The sequence below is a fragment of the Leptonotus elevatus genome, chromosome 20, assembly GCF_054856555.1.
Source record: "Leptonotus elevatus isolate MCC_2025b chromosome 20, RoL_Lele_1.0, whole genome shotgun sequence".
Classification (NCBI taxonomy): Eukaryota; Metazoa; Chordata; class Actinopteri; order Syngnathiformes; family Syngnathidae; genus Leptonotus; species Leptonotus elevatus.
This window is the reverse complement of record NC_141258.1, coordinates 14,276,871-14,296,819: the sequence shown is the minus strand read 5'-3', so window position 1 is coordinate 14,296,819 and position 19,949 is coordinate 14,276,871.

Here is a 19,949-nt window from a genome sequence, read left to right as displayed (position 1 = left end):
GGAGAGAGAGAGAGAGAGAGAGAGAGAGAGAGAGAGAGAGAGAGAGAGAGAGAGAGAGAGCGAGCTGTATAACACTCAAGGTTCTAGTCAGATTTATATCAGAATAATGTATCGAGGTGTGCAGTAATCTGTCTGAATGATCTCAGCCTAATAGTTTCTCTCAATCATCACTCTCATCTCTCTGATAAGCAATATTTTGATATGGCCCAAACATGGCAAAGATGATTGTCCTCAAGCGATATTGAAAGTGATGCTTCCTGAATGTGCGTCATGACTTATATATGAGAATCGCCTCACAGGGACATGTGCAGCTCCGAAATGGTCTTTCTATGAGAGAGGTGATCACCCTTATCAATTTTTAAGGCCTAGGCTATTGACACAAACCTGACTTATGGAGGTTATGCGGAGGCCATGGTAATGATTCCCTAATCTTTCACATACAACACCATAGGGGCCAGGTTCTTACTTTAAATTATTGGTTGATAGCAGGTTTTATTGCTCCAATGGTTATTACACTAATGTCTGCACAGTGGGGTTCACTTTGCCCATCTGTTGTTTCACTGGATGTATAGGCATCGTGAAGTACTGTAACTGTTGCCCCACCAATGGGTAAGTTGTCACACTATGGGGTAAGATTTCACACTCTCTGTCAAAATTTACTATAGTCATTAAGCAAACTTAAACATAAAATAATATGAAATAGATTAGAGTTCTTAGGAACTGCTGGCATGTAGGTAATAGCTTTCAGCCTCAAATGCCTGTTTTGCTTCCCTTAAACATGAAATTTGAGGTTAAATTGAATTTAAAAAATAATAAAGCATTTTGGTTAATGAAATGGATGGTTCATCATGAAACTTAAACCAGTCCTGACATGTGGCATACTGTAGTTTCAACAACTGGAAAATACATTTTTAAACAATGGAACAAAACAAATTTCCTCACTCTTCAGACTCATCATCTGTAGGGCAATTCTGGCATAAGTAAACCGAGTTGCCAACGGTGCATTTTTCATTGACCCATTCTTTGCATATGTGACAACAAACCCCCAAATGACTGAGACAAGTTGCCCCAAACTACCATGTTGGCAAATACTTGCTCTAGTTTAAAGTTATCTTAAAACAGAGCAGTGACTGAGGCATGATAAGATGTCTGAATCTTTCCTTAAACAAATTCACATAATTTGCTGCTAGAATTTGTCTATGTACGACGCCTGTTTCAAAAAAGTTTACCTTGGGTTGTGCAAAACATATGGCACTCATCTCATCTTACAATGTGCTATTCTCTTCTCAGACAGTACACAACCCCTGACCATTAATATGAAGAAAACTAGTATTCCACTTTTTCGTTGCGCCCTCTGGTGGAGAAGAAAATTGCAATGTGACAATTTACCCGTGAAACAACTAGCCCCGGCGGTCTCCCCTAACTATATTAAGTAATTTTCTACTGTGCAATTAGGGTGCCATCATCATCATCACAAGTCCCCTCCTAGGTGTGGTGGAATCCTAGAAAAATTCAAAGTAAACAAAAGGCACTTGTGGAGTTACAGTACTCTAAATTAATCCTAGTGATCTTAAATCTAACGAGATTCCACAACATTTTGTTATTGTATTTCATTACAGGCTTTCTCTATGCCATTCAAATATTCTTTCAAAGTTTAATCGGAGCATTATATGTCTTATTTAAAAGTCCCATTCTTTGTTGATCATGGAAGACCTCCTAATCCCCCAGTCTTGTTTGGTTTAAAGATTACACATAATTAATCTGCAAGAGAAACTTTGCCTTAATCCTTGAAACATCCCAGCATGCTTTGCTTCTTATACCACGTCACCACAGAAACAGTTCCTCAGTCACACGACAAATTCCACGAGTATAAAACTGTGATGTCTGTCGCAGATTAAAGAGTTGTAATGTTGGTATATAATCCTTTGGTGTTCTTGCTATTTGGACAGAAAATATATTGTACTGTTTTTCATTCCCGTCAAACCAAGAGGAACCATGGAGATAATTATTTCACAAGCGGATGTTGAAGAGAGATTTAAAAAAAATCTGTCCAAAATTCTGGGAATAAGATTTACAGTTAGTCAGATTAAATCTCTGTGTGCACAAATGCACAAAAGCCAAATTTAAGCTTGAACCACAAAAGTGTACGTGGGTTTGATTTAGAACGGAAGTTATTGCTGGTTGTTAGAATGTCATCGTGTCAGCACAGTATTGATTAGTCCAGATCTAGCTGGAGATGTTAATAAAGTTGGAGTCTCCCAATTGATCATCTGCCTATTACAAATCAATATATTGCGTGGTAACTCAATGTCCAGTGTCAGGTACGGTGCTGATGATTTGATTACCTAGCTAGCCTTGTAAATAACTCACTGTGAGTTCTATTTTACGCCGTCCATGAACTTTTATTTTATTATTGTTTGCTGACAACAAAAAAAATTGCAATCTGAGCTGTTTGTTGTGACAGTGTGTATTGTGTAAACTGGACAGGCACCAAAGAGCATTTGTCAAAAATGTATTTTTCTTTACATAGCTCAAGCTGCAATGTCAATTTCAAAGCTTTGTAATTTGTAGATTATGAAAAAAACAAAAACAAAAGAAAACCCACATCCTCATGTCCCCTGAGATTGACATATGAGATCGTGAGCACATGCTTTGTTTCTCAAATTTTTAGCCTTTTAAGGTTAAGGTAAATTTTTGTCTCCTCAGTCCACAAAACCTTGGAAAAATCGCCTTTTGATTCTTCCTACAGCTTGGTTACGTCTCTAACTAGCACAAATGTAGTCTTCACAGGCAAAACCCAAATCATAGGCATATTAAATAGACTTCTTTTTTTCAATGTTAATAGTACACACTTGGGCAACCAAATACACTTGTCAGCAGAGGTGGGCATTTCGTCAGTACTGTTTTGTTGACGACAGACGAATGATGGACTAACGAACAGTCTGTCAGTACTGATGGAATACCCACCTCTGTCTGTTGGTCCTAAAATAGTGGTGATGACGGATGTGTGGTTAAAATAAGACGTTAGACTACAATTTGGTTTGACGAAGACGGAATGGTGCCCAGGTCAAATTTTGGAAAATGCCTATTTCCTACCTCTGCTTGTCAGTCACATGCTCCAATACTTTTTCACACAGGAAAAATAGGTAGTTTAAGAAAAAAAGGTGCTATCTTATATCTAGTTCCTCATCAGATGCAGATGTAAATTCCTTAAAAGAAACTGAAATGTTTTATCCCGCTATTACGCAGGTCCTGTCCCAGTGTCCCATTTTTTTGCCATGTATATGTCAATCACACAGTTTAGCTAAAGACTTAGCTTTGACGAGACGAGACGAGACAGACAAACTTCTACACATAACGTTGACAATGCACTCACACCGACTAGACAAACAAAACAGACTAATGCTGCATTCGCGGATGGTCGGAAGTCGGACTTTTCAGAGTTCAAACCAGGAAGTGTGTACGGAAACACCCCCTTGAACTCGGAAATTTAATTTGCGAAGTCGGAAAAAAAAGTACCCCGACTTCACAGTATAAAACTAGATAGTTTTCTTCATTCACAAATATTCGACATAACTTGACGTGACAGTATGCCTCTATCTCTCTGCATGAAATTATACGGTGAGCTACTGAACTGCATTGAATTGCTTATGAAATAAGATAAAAACAATAAATGAAGCAAAATTGCGCGAAGGTAAGATTGCTGGAGGTCGAAAGGAGTTTTGAGGACTAAAATAAAAAACAATTCATCACTATCCACCATTTTGATTGTTTACTTTCGCCTCGAACACTTTCAGGTCGGAACTGGGAAAAAAACAACTCAGATATATCCGACTTCCGATCATCCTTGAATGCAGCATAAATACACCAACATTAATGAGACACACCTGGGGAAGGGAAGACACACACAGGTAGACGTAGTTAGACATAATGAGACAAGGGAAGAAAACGGGAACATATGAAAAAAACAAGAACACCCATAACAAACAGAAACCCAACCCCCACAGAACTGAAACATGACACCCTTCCTATTTACTTCCAAATTCATGTTTGCATTCTCATTCGCATCCACAACTAATCAGTAGCAGGAAAGAGTTACGTAGCAATTCCAATGTATAATGTTCAACCGGCACAAGGTAAACGGCACAGCCAGCTTTCAAAAGCAATCGTGACAAAGCAAAAAGCTTGGATAATGGTGAGCATTATGGGATTGACTTGTCAGCGCTGTTGAAGAGTCAACCAATATAGCATTTAGCATTAGCGATTGAAACGTATATCGTGGCCGTCTTTTGCAAATATTATTCATGCCTTTACCGAACTCCAACCATGCCTGAGTGAATAAAAAAAGCTGCCTCGTCTTAGCTTGCTGTATCCAGCAGAAGCCCCCGCTTACCCAGGACAGGGTCAAAGTTGTGTCAGAGGTGGGGCTTGAAACTCCTTCTGACAGGGAACTCTGCCAGATGTTCCCTGCAGACCCTTACAATTCGTTTGTTTATATGTCATGCCTCACCATCATCTCCTCCATTATCCAGTCAACACACCAGCAGGTGGCGATCGTTTGACACCTCCGCCTGAGTCTGTCAACGACATGCGACATGCAGTCATCGAGCTGCATCATTGCGTGTCTTAATGTTTTCAGTTTACAGCAAAAAAAAGAAGAAAAAAAATGTGTTGATCGCACCGTTCCAATGCTTTTGAAAGTTAGTGAATATTGTACAAAGATAGATGCTCGTTTCTTGTACTCAGGAGGGGTGGGTTTTCTTCTACGGCAGGCAGGGTGTTTGACATTAGAGCTTCTGTTGTAACTGAGTGAATACATAGTACATTTGTATTTTTTTGCCTTAGACATTTTTATCAATACTTAGAATGGCCTGATAGTCTCATAACAATAAATATGAAGTCCTTGTAACAACAGCATTTACAGCAAAGATGCACAAGAGCAAAGTACCGTAATAAAACCAAATTTCTTGATTGTACCCGTTCAATTAAATAACTATATTCCTAAAAAAATTTTTTTTTAAAGTTAAATTTTGTTTGTCCCTGAGACAATGCTGCTTTATGGTCCACTATTATATTAACAATGAAAAAGTAAGGCTTATGAATGCAATTTTGGCAAATGTTACTTAGTCATTTCTGAAATTATTACCTTGTAGAATAAATTGCGAATAAAATTCAAGGCATCTTCTCACATGACCTTAACTCATTCACTGCCATTGGCGGCTATAGACGTAAAAATTTCACATTTTTTCCCACTTTTGTTAACAACAGTATGAAAACCTAGAATTTTTTTCACTTTTTAAGTTTTACTTCTTTCTGTCCCCTTTCATTCTTTTGCTTTACTTGGAATTTGAATATTGTTTTTTATTGTCGTTTTTTCTTTTCAAAAGTAATGAAATTAATTGATTGATTGAGTTAACTAGTGAAGCCATACATCTAATTATGATTAAAAAAAACAAGACAAACTTAAAAATATAAGGTAGTGTAATCTACTTTCTTTAGTAAAATATTGACATACAATTCAAAACAAACATGGTGAAGCAGTATTTAGTTGTTAAATTGCTCACAAACAAAATAAGCTTGAAACAGAAATGTCAGCCTAAGATGTGAATGCTTTTAAATCCAGGTTAAAAACAGTTTTCTTTTTTCACCTGTTCTCACCTGTATTTGCTTCATTTGTAAATGTCGTTTGTTCTTTTGTTTGTAAGTTCTTTTACATGTTGTACTTTTTACTATGTGAAGCACATTGAGTTACCTTGTGTATGAAATGTGCTATATACTGTAAATAAATCTACTTTGCCTTGACTTGCATCACATTTAATACATTTAATAATTAAAAATTGGATCCGACACTTTATGCAATTAAATTGCAGACTAACATCGATGATAACAATCTGCAACATGATATTAGTGTTGGCAATTTGCTCATCTCCAGTGTATCGCATTCTGATGAGCCATCCTTCTCTGTGCATATTATATAAGAGCTAAGGGAATCCAAATGCAACAATATTGACACAGAGCAATTAGAGCGGGGTCATTGGGTCTGTTGCAATTTTAAGACATAGAAAAACAGGATTTGAATCACTGGATTGCTACCTGGCTGGGAAGATGGAAAACCGTACACAAAGAATCCGAATTTGTGTTGATTCCCATATTCAGGCAAGCAAGCCTCACAAGCCTGATAACCCTGCAACTGAATTAGAGGAATGGGGTCTGGGGGGGGATAATGGGAAAAGCGGATGGCTAATGAAACAGAAGGGGCGCTGGTTTAAATTGAGATTTCCAAGCCTGCTGGATGCCTTGACCCCAGCTCAGCTCCTCACCTTCGAGGCCTCTATGCGCAACCATTGCCTGACCTCGGGAGGCGCCGCAAGTGTCGGGAGCTTTTCAAAAAACTTGATTGGATTTTGGGGACGGAAAAACAACTTGAATTCAAGGAGTGTGGCTTCAAAATGTATACATATATATGACGGCGTATAAGGGCCACATATGAATATAATTTTTTTTTTAGAGGTTGGGGGCAATATTCAGAGAAAAAAAACTCACAAATTTGCCACTTTATAAAGTGGCAAATTTGCAAGAACAAAAATCAGAAACTTACGAGAAAAACACCTAGCGTATTACTCGGATGTTTGTGCCACTACTTTTTGGTCAGGTTTTCAAATAAGGAGATAGTAATTGCTTTAGCAGAGACTAACCATATCATGTTAAGCATTCGCTCTTTGAAGCGATGGGTACGGCCAGCGACAAAGACGCCTTGCTTTGCCAAGGTCCACATCTTGAAGATCAAGCATTTAAGTTAATTTATTAAAATGTATATTTACATGTACGTTTATGTTTCCAGAATTATTATTTACACATTCATACATTTTTTTTATTTTTATTTTTTACAAGGAGCTAGGTTGATGTGTCGAATCTGCTGCTCTCCGTCATTCACTTGCATTTACCTAAAGTATGCTAGTTTCTGATTGGTTAGTGTTAGTCAGCTGATAGGGGATCAGGAAGTGTTGTTGCTCTAGCTGCCGTGTATGACGAGTAAAGTTTAAATTAAGAATGAATCCGTTTCCATCCTGCCTTTTTATTTTATAAACATTGTCCTATTAACCACCAACAAATCGTCACATTAGACTATAGTTACGCTACGTGTATTTGTCATAAGTTTCTGAGTTTTTTCTCGCAAATTTGCCACGTTATAGTCTCAAATTTGCAACTTTTTTAAAGTCTAAAATTTGCGAGTTAATCTCAGAATATTATTCCCTCTGAAAATAATAATAATATATATACGTGGCCCTAATACGCCGTCGTAGAGTTAAGCATTTCATGAATTTGGTCAAATTCTAAATTGTACAACCTGCAGAGGCATTTGTTGTTAGAGGGTGTTAAATATCTGGGTTCATTATCTAATTTAGAGCAGTAGTAGAAGCAGTAATTCCATAGGGAAACTAATGTAAATGAATATATTTTCTCATAATCTTTGTAAACAGTTTTAAATAAAAATATTTTTATTTTATGGTGCCATAATTAGTGAGTGCTAACAAATCTACACGTGGCAACATAGTGTTGTATAAACCGGAAAATTAAACAAGGAAATGGTCCAAAATGAGTCATGTCTTACATTTTTTTCATATAAAAATGATGCTGTTAAATTAATTGATTGGACAGTAGAACAACTGCACCAGATGAGTAATTATTGCATGCACAGAATAATAGGCTGGGTGTATCATTTTCTATATTTATTGTGCCTTGGCTTGTGTCACCCATAAAAGCATTGTCACCAGGGAATACATTAGGATAAAATTGCCTCTGTAAAACACTTGTCACACAATATATCCTCTCAAAATGGCTTTCTGGCAATTATAGTTCCTGTAATAAGGAAACACAGTGTTGTTATCTGATATTACTTTTAGCTTTAATACGTTTGAAATGCTAACGTTAGCCACAACCCGGGACTTTTTTGTGTGTGCCGGCTTTGGGCACTAAATGGTCCTGAGGGAGGTCTAGTTCAGGGGGTCCAGAGTTGTAGAGTTGTAGAAGAAGGTGCTTCAGAGAAGAAAATGTGAATCTGGGAGGAAGAGAGGAAGACGTGCATAGATGTAAAAGAGAACAGAAGCAGGAACCCTAATTATCGTTAAAGACTTTTATTTCCCTTGCATAGAGCTTGACAACACGTTTCTTTATGTACTCTATAAAAGGTCCAGATTGTGTGTGCGTGTGCGTACGCATGTGTGGCTTTTACTTAGCCACTAACAGGCCTCGGATTACTGACTATGAAAAGTGGAACTGGTAGCTGTTGTGTTTCTTAAGATGAAAATCGCCTTGTGATTGGCTGGCGTTGTGCTGTTGCTGCAGGCTGGTTGGGTTATTTTGGATTTGTGAATCGAGGCTGTTGGATAGATATTGTTTAGAGTTGCTAGGATTTATCTAGTTGCTGTTATGTACTGTACGTTTGCTATCACTAACCAAGTTGGAGCTTTATACGTGTCAAGTAATAGGCCTCATAAAATATCTGTTGTTAGAAAAGAGAGATGACTATTCTTATACCCTCCATGAGGCAACAGTGACGTACTTACAGTTACTGTTGCCATAATGAAATGCACAGTTGGTTCTTGTGCAACAACAGCTTTTATGATTTTTGTCATTCAACACAATAAAAGATGGGATTTAAATTTGCTTGGTCTCACAAAAAGATGGCATTGTTAAGGATTACAGCCCTTTCATGATAGTATTTCCATTTTGATGGACAATTTTGACAAAGAGACATTTTAGTGAATACAATTTACTGTATATAGACCATGGGGTCTAGATTTGATCATCTTTCCAAAATGTGTTCAACCATGGCGCCTGAGACACTCCTGGATGTGGATTACGAATTTCTCAATAACGGGGACACACTCTTCCCTTGGAATAGCCCTAATTTTAGCTGTAATTTCTGCCTTCACATTACCAGAGAAAGGAAAAAAGTCAGCCTCATATGACAATGACAAATTATCAAAAAAGTCCAAGTTTACATCATTTTTTTCATAAAACTAACAACACATTTGTACGTATCCGCCTGGATGAGCTTCTGTTCAGTTAGAATCTTGTAAAGGTACAATAGTCAAAATCCGCCTCAATGATTCCTGGGGAATGTCTAATTCTTGGCAACGCCTCCGAATCGACTGTGACTGCGAGTGTTAGAGTCCCTGACAGCATCGTTTCCAGCCATCACTCAAATGTCAGACAGTTTGGAACCCTTTAGCATTAGAGCTCAGGTTCTGAGCAGTTCCTTCTCAATTGCCGGCACACATTCTAATTTCCTCAATTGATTTAATTTCGATTCACAAGAGTTCACTTTGATTCAATCTCGATTTTTTCCTATTCGATTCACTTCAATTCAATCTGATATCGATGAATGTCAAGGACATGATACATTTAATTGTCTTAAAATGCTATAAGTCAGCTATGTCATAAATGTAAAAAAATATATGTTTAAATTCATGTGAACAGTAAATTTCAAGAAAACAGCAAAATACAAAATAAATTCTGCCTTAAAAATTAAATTTTCTTAAGAATTTATGGAAAAAAGAGATACATAAAATAATCGATTAATGGTTTTATGAATCGATATCGAGCTTGAAAGGAAAATTGATTTGATATTGATTATTCGATTTTTTAAACCCAGCCCTAGCACCAAGATGCGTGCATCTGCAGAATATACCAAACCTAAGTCTACCCTGCCCTGCGTAGATTTATGTGCCAAATTTGCACTGGTGCAGAAATAGAGCCTATGATGCTGTTTCTTTCATTTCCCATACTTTTCTCTTTCCATCATCCTGCTACAAGTTGAGCAAGGCATAAAATGAGAAAATACATGTTTTTTTTTAAATCCCTGTGAATGTTGGCAGGGGTTCGCAAAACAGGGTGAGGAAGTTTAATTTTTTTTTAATGAAATTTGGTTATCTTTGTCCATTATTTTACTTTGAGCCTAAAGATGTTTGTGACAGTTGAAACTGATATATTTGGTGTTGCTAAAATTTACAGTTAGAAATAGAAGAAATAGATGCAATTGTGCAATATTTAAGCATAGCCAATGATAACTTGACAAAACCAACGCTACGATAATAGCACCATAATATCGACTTTGGCATTGCTATATAACCCTATTACAAATTGATGAATTTGGGATTGCTATCAGTTGTGATGGGGGCCTCGGCCACAATAGTCACCACAGGGACGTTGGGAGAATGTGTGCTGGACTCAGGGGACTTGAGGATCAATGCAGCGACTGCAGGCTGTGATCTTTTCTGCTAACGGGAAATAACAGCAAGCCACTGTGGCCTCTTTGGGAGTATTAGAATACATACGTAATGGTAAGTCTGGCGTTTTTCATCTTAGATGATTAAAAAAAATAGACATTACTAAAATTCTATGATAATACTTTGACATTGCGAGTCAAAGCTGAAACTTCTTTCTCCTCTGTGTATCTATTTAATAATAGTCGCAGTGGTGCCCTCATTAGCCTTCCGCCTTGAACTGGTCTGTTTAAAAAAACGCCGTCCCACATCTATTCTGTGTGTGTGTGCCAGTTTATTGTGTGGATACAAGGGGGGAGTGTCTGCATGTGATTGACCATTATGTGAGAGTAGCATATGTCAGGGTTCAGTCATGCCAACACGCAAACACACACATGTGCGCGCACACACATACACGAATGCACAGATGCACACATATTGGAATTGGGGTAATTTAATGACACAATTAAAGATAATTGGGCATTACAAAAGTTATTTGTAAATGTTATACCATATTGAAACCCCCTATATTAGAGGCACTTTTTTCTAATGATACAACATTGTACCTTTTTTTCCACCATATACATGCTTAATCATATGAAGAATGAAAAAGACTTGATAAAGATAGAACAGTTATTAAATATTTTCAGTAATAGTTAACTCATTCACTCCCAGCCATTTTCACTGAAGCAACCCCCTTCTCTCCCGGCTGTTTTCTGGATTTTGACTGATTTTGCAAGTCCCACAGAATATTGTGTTCTATTGCTACAAAAAACACCTACCAAAAAAAGATTAGAGACTCTTCTTTCATCAGGAAAAAAAGTATATTTGTATCTGTTTTAGTTTTGCAGCAATTAACATTAGAATATAGCTACATTTAATCATTATTTACATTCCTGGTAAAAACAATGGCAAAAAGAGCTTGTGGCAACATGGCCCTGGCTGATGTCTTATACTCTGCTGCCACCTGCTAGCCATTTTTTGTAATAACTACTATTGCATTAAGCAACCTCTTCAGGTCAGAGGCTGCATCAAAGCATATAAATACGTTTTTGGTACCATGGCAATACTTAATATTGAACGTTTTTATAGGTTTTTGGGAGGAATTGAGTTAAGGATGTCTCAGGAAAAAACAAAAATAATTAATTGGAAAAGTCTGAGAATATTAATGCACATAGAGTCTGTGGTAAACTGAAATCAAAGTTACTTTAAATATCTATATGAAAAACCCTTATAAACCATAACTCTAAAACAATTAAATGCCAAACTGCTAGCAATTGAACATGCTATTTATTTTTTTATTTTTTATTATTTTTTAAATCAAATTATTTTTGTTGTATTCTTAATCTTGAAATGTCATATGTAAAAAATATCCTAAACACCTTGAGGCAATCATATATCTATACCTATCCATAATATAGCGTATTGTACTCCAAGTTCACATAAAAACTGAACATTTTACACTTTATTGTTGAGCTATCTTGCACGTTAAATGTGCCACTGTGGATTTGTTGTGCCAATATGTGTGTCTTTTCTTGAGGTGAAGACTTCAGGGGCATATAGGCTGCAAGAACAGGGTTGACGTTCTAACTACTTGCTGTTGTCAGGACGAAAGTCATAAAATTATATGAGGATTTTGGGGGATGTGGACATTATTGGGTTGAAATGTGGACATAGTGTATATTACAACCTACTGAGTATTGACTATCTATCTATCTATCTATCTATCTATCTATCTATCTATCTATCTATCTATCTATCTATCTATCTATCTATCTATCTATCTATCTATCTATCTATCTATCTATCTATCTATCTATCTATCTATCTATCTATCTATCTATCTATCTATCTATCTATCTATCTATCTATCTATCTATCTATCTATCTATCTAGTATATGTATGTCCACAAATACCATTTGACATGAGCAGATTTTAGTTTATGTCAGGAGAAATTATCCAAATATACTGCATTGCTCATCACAAACTTTCCTCGTTTGATGAAATCCAAGTAAATACGTTAGCAACGTACTTTAATCCCATTTGAGATTAGAGGTTGTTGGGTGCTAATCTAGTAGTGGTAGATGCCTTGGTGAGAGGTGGGGGATCATCAGCAATACATGATACATTTTGAATAAGCATACGCCATTTCCGTGACCAGACATGCAAATAAGGGTTAGCATTCCATATGTTTTACATCATATTATCACTAAAACTGGGAAAGCAGGTCACTTGATGCAAATTAACAATGATAATGACGAGGTCAAATAAAAGTTCCATTGTTTATAATCTAGAAAATGGGAGCACCATTATGTCTGGGAAAGGTATTGAGTCCAAGATAATACCAATTTGCATCCTTAATAATAAATTCCTATACAAATCCTTTAAATTGTTATCAAGTCTATAAATAAGGTTGAGTTGCTGTAACGAATTGACAGTAGAATTTACAAGAAATAACTGGCAAAAAAGTTGCCAGTTAATTCTTGTAAAATCTCTTTTAATTAATGTGAAAATCTATTACACTGTGTTACTGTATTTTTTAATACAGTATTTACTGTATAGAAATTACAGTTACTTACTGTATTTACTTAAAAAAGAAAAAAGAAAACAGCAATTCATTGTAATCTAGTTTACAACAGTTTTTTGTATTCTAATTTAATGTAATTAAACAAATAATACAGTATGTCGTTGTAAAATCCATCCATCCATTTTCTTAACTGCTTATTCCTCAAAAGGGTCACTGGAGCCTATCCCAGCTGGCTACGGAAAGTAGGAGGGGTACACTGTGAACCTGTTGCCAGCCAATCGCAGGGCACACAGATACGGGTAACCATCCACACTCACAATTACACCTAGGGACTATTCATAGCACTCAATTAACCTGCCATGCATGCCTTTGGAATGTGGGAGGAAATCGAAGTATCCGGAGAAAACCCACACAGGCACGGGGAGAACATGCAAACCCCACCCAGAAAGCCGAAACAATGTGTCAGTTTTATAATAATGTAAAAAAATAAATAAAATAAAAAATAAAAAAAATAAAATAAAAAAATAAATAATAATAATAATAATAAGGGATGGGCGAGTACCAACACCAGACTCAAGCCAAGTTGTGACCGTTTTACGATAATTAGACATTAGAAACATTTAAAATTGCCATTAATTTTATCAAATTTTAAGAACAAATACTATATTGGGATATAAGCCTACAGGTCTTTCTTTAAAATTATCTGTCATTGTTATTTTTTTTTATCCGGAAAATTTTAGGTTTTAAAAGCATTAGTGGTATCATTACTTGGTATATGTATTGGTGACTACTGAAAAGTTGTATACTGTGGCACTTCTATCGGTCTGAAAAAATCGAACATCCCTAACAATCATTATTATTATTATTATTATTATTATTATTATTATTATTATTATTATTATTATTATTATTATTATTATTATTATTATTATTATTATTAATAATAACAACAGTAATAATAATACTAATAATAATAACAATAATAATAATAACATTAATAATAATAATAATAATGAATTATTAATATTATTATTATTATTGTCATCATCATCATCCAGCATATCTCATATCAACCACCAATATGACTCAATGTAAATAGAAAACAATATAATAACAATAATGAGATATTGACCATTTTTCTTACAAGATACTATTATCTTCACAACTGTCGGTTTGATAAAATATGAAGCAGGCAACTGGATGGGATTACTCCCATATTGTTTTATTCTCCCTTGTGCTTTAATCCCCCTGCAGAGAATATCCCGCTTGTACTAGTCCCTGATAACAGATTTATCCAGGATAAAAATCCATGTTGTTACATTGCCTCCCCTCCTGTCAGAGACCAATAATCCAGGTCCCATTGTAACAGGATGTTAAACAATACCAGCAGCTGTGCATGGCCGCCTGTTGAAATGAGGGCAGGTTTTTCCAACAGGTAATCTTTATTTATATATTTTTTTTATTCTCCTAAAAATGCACACTCTTTCCCCGAGTGTACAGAATATTAACCTGTTGGTTCACAGTCTGATAGTTGTGTTTATTGTGCCTGTATGTGCGCAAGGTGAGCATTCAAGCATAAACATAATAATGCATTTTGATGACAGAAAGCGTGACGAAAAAAAACACATTTGGCTCCTTGTAAAAGCTGAATCGATATGAAAGTTGAGGTGTTCATGATTCGACTGACTGCACAGGTCGATGTAAAATATGCAGCGGAGAGACGACTTAGCAATTGCCATTCATTAATATTCCATTAGGACACTGTCAATAGGAGCGAGTTATGGCAAATAGCCAGACTGTAAATGTTGTCTGTCCTTCCATGTGAGAAACATTCATCTCTACTCATCTCAACTGGGTTATTATTCAGGTAACTCCAAGGTGTTTGAAGAGTCTTGCTGCTTCACTGTGGAGACGCAGCCATGCTGACTGAGGTGTTGTTGCAGACAGGAGGGCATTTGGGCAGATTAGGGTCGAACCAGCAAGTCCATTAAAGCAAGCTTTCCTTTTCTTGAGTTAAAGTGGAGGTATGACAGAGCACCACCAGGTACAGGTACCACAATGTCACTGCGTAATTTCGTTACGGTTGCTTGGTCAGTCCAAAACAAGGCTTTATAATTGACAACATTGTTATTGATTTCTAGAAATGAAAAATAAAATAAAATAAAGCAACACAAGCAGATTCAGTGAAACTACGAAGGGGACAGCTCATAGTGGTTAGCAGTTCTTCATTGCTTTCTTTCTGAACTATAGTCAAAATTATAATAAATATGTACTATTGGATTTACTTGTTTTTGTGTGTATGTTTACAAACCGAGTTAAATTCAGTGAACTTCATTGGAAGCTTGATGCTAATGTTATAGAAGCCAAGTGGGCTGTTAATTTAGAAACAATTGCAAAAACAAAAGGTCTAAAATGCTACATTTCCTTTCATGTTTCAGACAGTCACTCACACTTGGGTCAGTGTAACAACACATTACACTTGCTGCCCAGCCATATATCCCTGCATAATCTACACATAACAGTAACACGCACATAAGCAAATGAATTGACGCCAGCACGACAAAACTGATTTTAGCCCAGTGCTTCATGATTATTTTTTGTTATACTCCTAAGGAAGGAGACAAATATAAATAAATTGTATCATTTGTCCGTGAAACTGTTGTAAATACACCTCTGCAGATGTACTAATACTCATTCCACAATTTGTCTGAGGTGGAATTCGAACCATTGCCACCTGTTTACCGGTGAAAGCTCCGCTGCACTAATTGAAGAATTGTCTAAGCGGGGTTTGAACCCAGGTCCTCTGTGGTGGCAGGCATTTGCTCTAACTACTGATCCATTTCTGAAAGATGAATCTGTGACATTATATGTAATTGTAGGGAATACTTCAGTATAAAGCTGAATGCTAATATCTGAATGCATGTGGAATGCTTATGAAGTAAATTGAAAGATACATTTTGTGAAAATCACTCATTATTAATTGTAGTTGAAAGATGAAAAAAAAGATAAGTTGAGGTGCAACCAGTCTAAGGCAGGATTCAAACTAAAATGTGGTCTAAGCGGGGTTTGAACCTAGGTTGTCTGTGGTGGCAGTGCTTATTGATCTAAGCACAGAGCTAACTGAAGTCTTGTAACTCATGGCTCAGCTCAACTGCGTATTTATATTTAAAAGTTTTGTACAAAGCTGAAAGCTATCAATGATGAATGGGGACACGTGTTTACTGTTTAATGATTTCAGTGCAGTTATAACGTGGAATCAGACAATAAATACCATTAGAGGCGTGAATTTTTGAAGCAAGTTGAAATCTGAATGGTGTAAATTGGAAGTATTATGTGCGAGTTTTTGTACTGTAAAAAACTGAGGAGAATAAAATGCTATATTCGTATTGAATAAAGAATCTGGATATTCTTCCATCATTCCCACAATTCTTAATCCTTGAGGTATTTTAACGACGTCTGGTAACTGTTGTAAATTGTAATACATAAAGAAATAAGGAAATAAATGCAAAAAATATCCACTTAAAAACTTACTTCTTGGCAAAATAATATGTGCTTATTTTGCTTCAAACACTCAGATTCAACACAGCTTATCATAGGTCCCACAACAACTGCTATATTTGGCACACAGTAGTAAACAGTACTGTTCTTTATGTTATGCTGTACTAATCATTCCACCCGTGCTGTACTGGTTTTTGTATCTTTGTCAATATTTCTGTCTGTACTCAACACTCCTACTCTTTACACTTCACAGATTCTAATGGAAATAGAAATAACACAATGTACGTTTGAAAAGTCTCAAAATTCAAATACAAGCTGACCTCAGCCTCAGCAGGCTTTTTTCATTGAAATTTCTCAGTCAATCAGTGGACCATGACCTGTATTTTACAACGACACAATAACCGGACTGCAGCTCTGACAAGGTGGGGGTCACAGGGGTAGCGGGCTCATTAAAACCAAAACCATAGATACACATGAAAAGGAGTGTTCACACAGAGGAATTGGCCCAAACAAACACATGCATACACACAACGACACCATCCCCAAAGCTGCATAAGTAGAGCTTATCCCTTCTTGGAGTGCTCTGTTCTGATCTGCCTCCTAACTCTGATCCCTGCTCACCCCCTGGGTCAAACACACGCAATTTCTGAAATGTAAGGGCGTCTTGGATCATGCATGGCTTGATGGCTGGATAGCAGGTGGAGGACGACATAATGGTCCTCTGCCATTGGGACTTTTGCAGAAAAGGAGGACAACAGGTACAGATGATGATTTGACTGGTGTAATGTTTGGCACCACTTTTCAATGAGATCACCCTTATTAAATTCTTAATAATGATGCTATAAACACTCTGCCTTTCAACAATACTGGGAGGTGTTGGCTCACTACTGTTCACTAGTGGGTAGGGTAAGTAAAATTAGTAAAAAAACAAAACAAAAACAAAAAACAACCAACCATTTAGTCTGGTCAAGGCGATAACAATGTTAATATTATACTTATACAAAAGTGCTTCTCAATACTTTTTTTGTCCCCTCTCCCCAGAAGGAAGAAGAAACTATTTCACACATGCCCAACTGTCCACTGCGACTATAAATAGAATAATTTGATTATACAATTGTTATAAGTACATTTCTGCTAAGGAGCTAATTCTCCTTGCATATTCTCTGACAATGAGAGCGCCACTGTAAGGGATGTTTAAGGCAAAAAATGAAAAAAAAAAACATGTTTCAAGTTCTCTCATTATTTGCTTGGTTTTAACATTTCAGAGATGGTCCTATTAACATTCTTCTGTTTGCGTTTCTTCATGAACCAGGCTACACAAAAAGTTGGAGCTATTCGGCTTTTAGGTACAATTTCAAGATTAACCTAAAATATTTTTTTAAAGGTGAGCTTACTTCGACCTTCTCTAAACTTTTAATGTCCAGCTGTTCAATGTTTCAGGTCTTCTTGCACAGCTTGAAGTTCTCTGTCAAAGAACTGAATGGCAAAATTCACAACAGGTGATCTACACTATGAATCATATTTATGGACTGCAAGCTTCATTGGCAAACCACAACTTTCTTCTTTTCAGAAAAATAACATCATGATCTGCACTTTAATCACACAACTTGCTTCTTATGTTTAAGTGAAAACTTCTATTAAAAAATTAATTTGTTTTAAAAACTAATCACATTTTAAACTGTTATTTTAAAAAAACAACCAAATACCTGCTGTCAGGCACACAACACAAACAAACAGCCACGGGGACTGGCAAACAGAAAGCAGGAAGAACTTCAAAGGCAGAAAGAGAAAGCTGAGGTGATTACCAGAAAAACGACAAGTCAGGGAGGTCCTAGGCAAGCAAAGTCGAAACCGGGAGCTAAAACAAAAAAAGAGTGCTGGAGCGGATACACGTCGTACGTTTTGATTGGATATTACGGCACACGTATGTTTATAGTCCCAAAGCAATGTCGGACAATAAAGTAAGGTATGTCTGGGGGGTCGACGAAACAGAAATTGTTTTGGAATTAAATAAAGAAGCAAATATTAATGTTATTTTGGATGGAAAACAGCAAAAAAAAAAACGCTACGGTTTATTAAGAATTACAAAAGAAAACTCATACGACGTCATCGCACCGTGCAGTCGCTTCCTGGTCTTCTTCTTTTAAATTACTGGTGGATCACATCTCTATGGTGTATACCGCCACCTACAGCGTCAGAGTCCCCTCTCAATATTCGCAATAGAAGAACAGATGGAAACGGGCATAAGTCATATGTCCGTTTTTCAGTAAATTTGCTTAAAAAATTCGAAACAATTGGCTGGAAACCTGTCTACTGACATTAGATAGTATTACCATAATACATTTTATGTACCGTACACTCAGCAAGTATTACTCTAGTAGATATTTTAAATATTTAATTAGATTATATAAACTCCATAAAAAAAGATTACACACTTTTAGAATAAACATATAGATCTGATCGCTCATGTTTTCCTTCAATTCTACTGACTGTTGTAAAGCAGACTTAAGTGATATAATAAAAAATGACCTTGCCATGTGGAATGAGCCAGTTTTAAAGAGTTACTTAATCCAAATCACAAAACAACATATTTCCTCTCAATCTATTTAAGAGATAAGTCAGCAGTTTGATTCAACTGACCTTTTTGTAATCGCCACAAAAAATGCACCTCAGGTTTGCTTGTGCTGCTTAAAGACGATTATATTATGTGTTATGAAAGCTACCGTTAATGTGCTGACTGCTGAGCTTGTTAGTCTGTGATTGGCTTGGCATTTGACTTATGACTGTAATTTAGCCATGATGACATTAACCATTACTTGATGTTTAATTGGACTGTCACTCAGCAGGACGCGAGCGATATAAGTGTATCGCAGGTGCAGTGTTAAACAAATATAATTTCAAAGATGATCATGCTGCGAACAAGATAGAAACTCTTGACTTGTAGTCTGAGAGCAGTTGATTTACACAGTCCCCCTAGACGAAGGGCGCCCACACTGATGAGTTCTTTCTTAAAAAATAAATAAATACATACATAAATAAAACCCCTCTAAGAACCGACATGCAGAGCTGCATTAATCAGGTTGCTCGGTCACTGTGTCCCATAATGAATCACTGCCTTGGTTTCGGCCTTGACCCCTGGGGTCATGCTTTTTCTCCACGACCACTTCATCACGGAACAATCTGCTGGGCGATCGCAGACAAAAGACACGCAAGCTCACCTGACGACCTTGCCCCATGATCCATGGACAGAGGTTAAGGAATAAAATAAACAAGGAATTGAAAGACTGATTCACATTAGTGTCGTGACCAATGTGCATAAAAATATGCTTGACATCAGGAGCTCAAGGCATTTTTTTTTTGCTTAAATTTTAATTAATTTTAATTAATTTAATTAATTCTGTTCAGGCTTAAGTACTCTCCGTTGCCTTCACCACGGTAATATTGGAGTTATCAGTTGTTGTTGTTATAGTGTTTCATTGTCTTTTAAATTTCAACATGCATAACTTTATTTATATATAATAACTTAGTTGTGTTATTACTGAATGTTAAAATAATATTTAAAAATTGTCTTGAAAGTTAGCAAGGGGATTTGCATCGTCATTGCTTACTATGGGATGAATGTTTTCCATACCTGAACACATCAGAGGTCAACCGA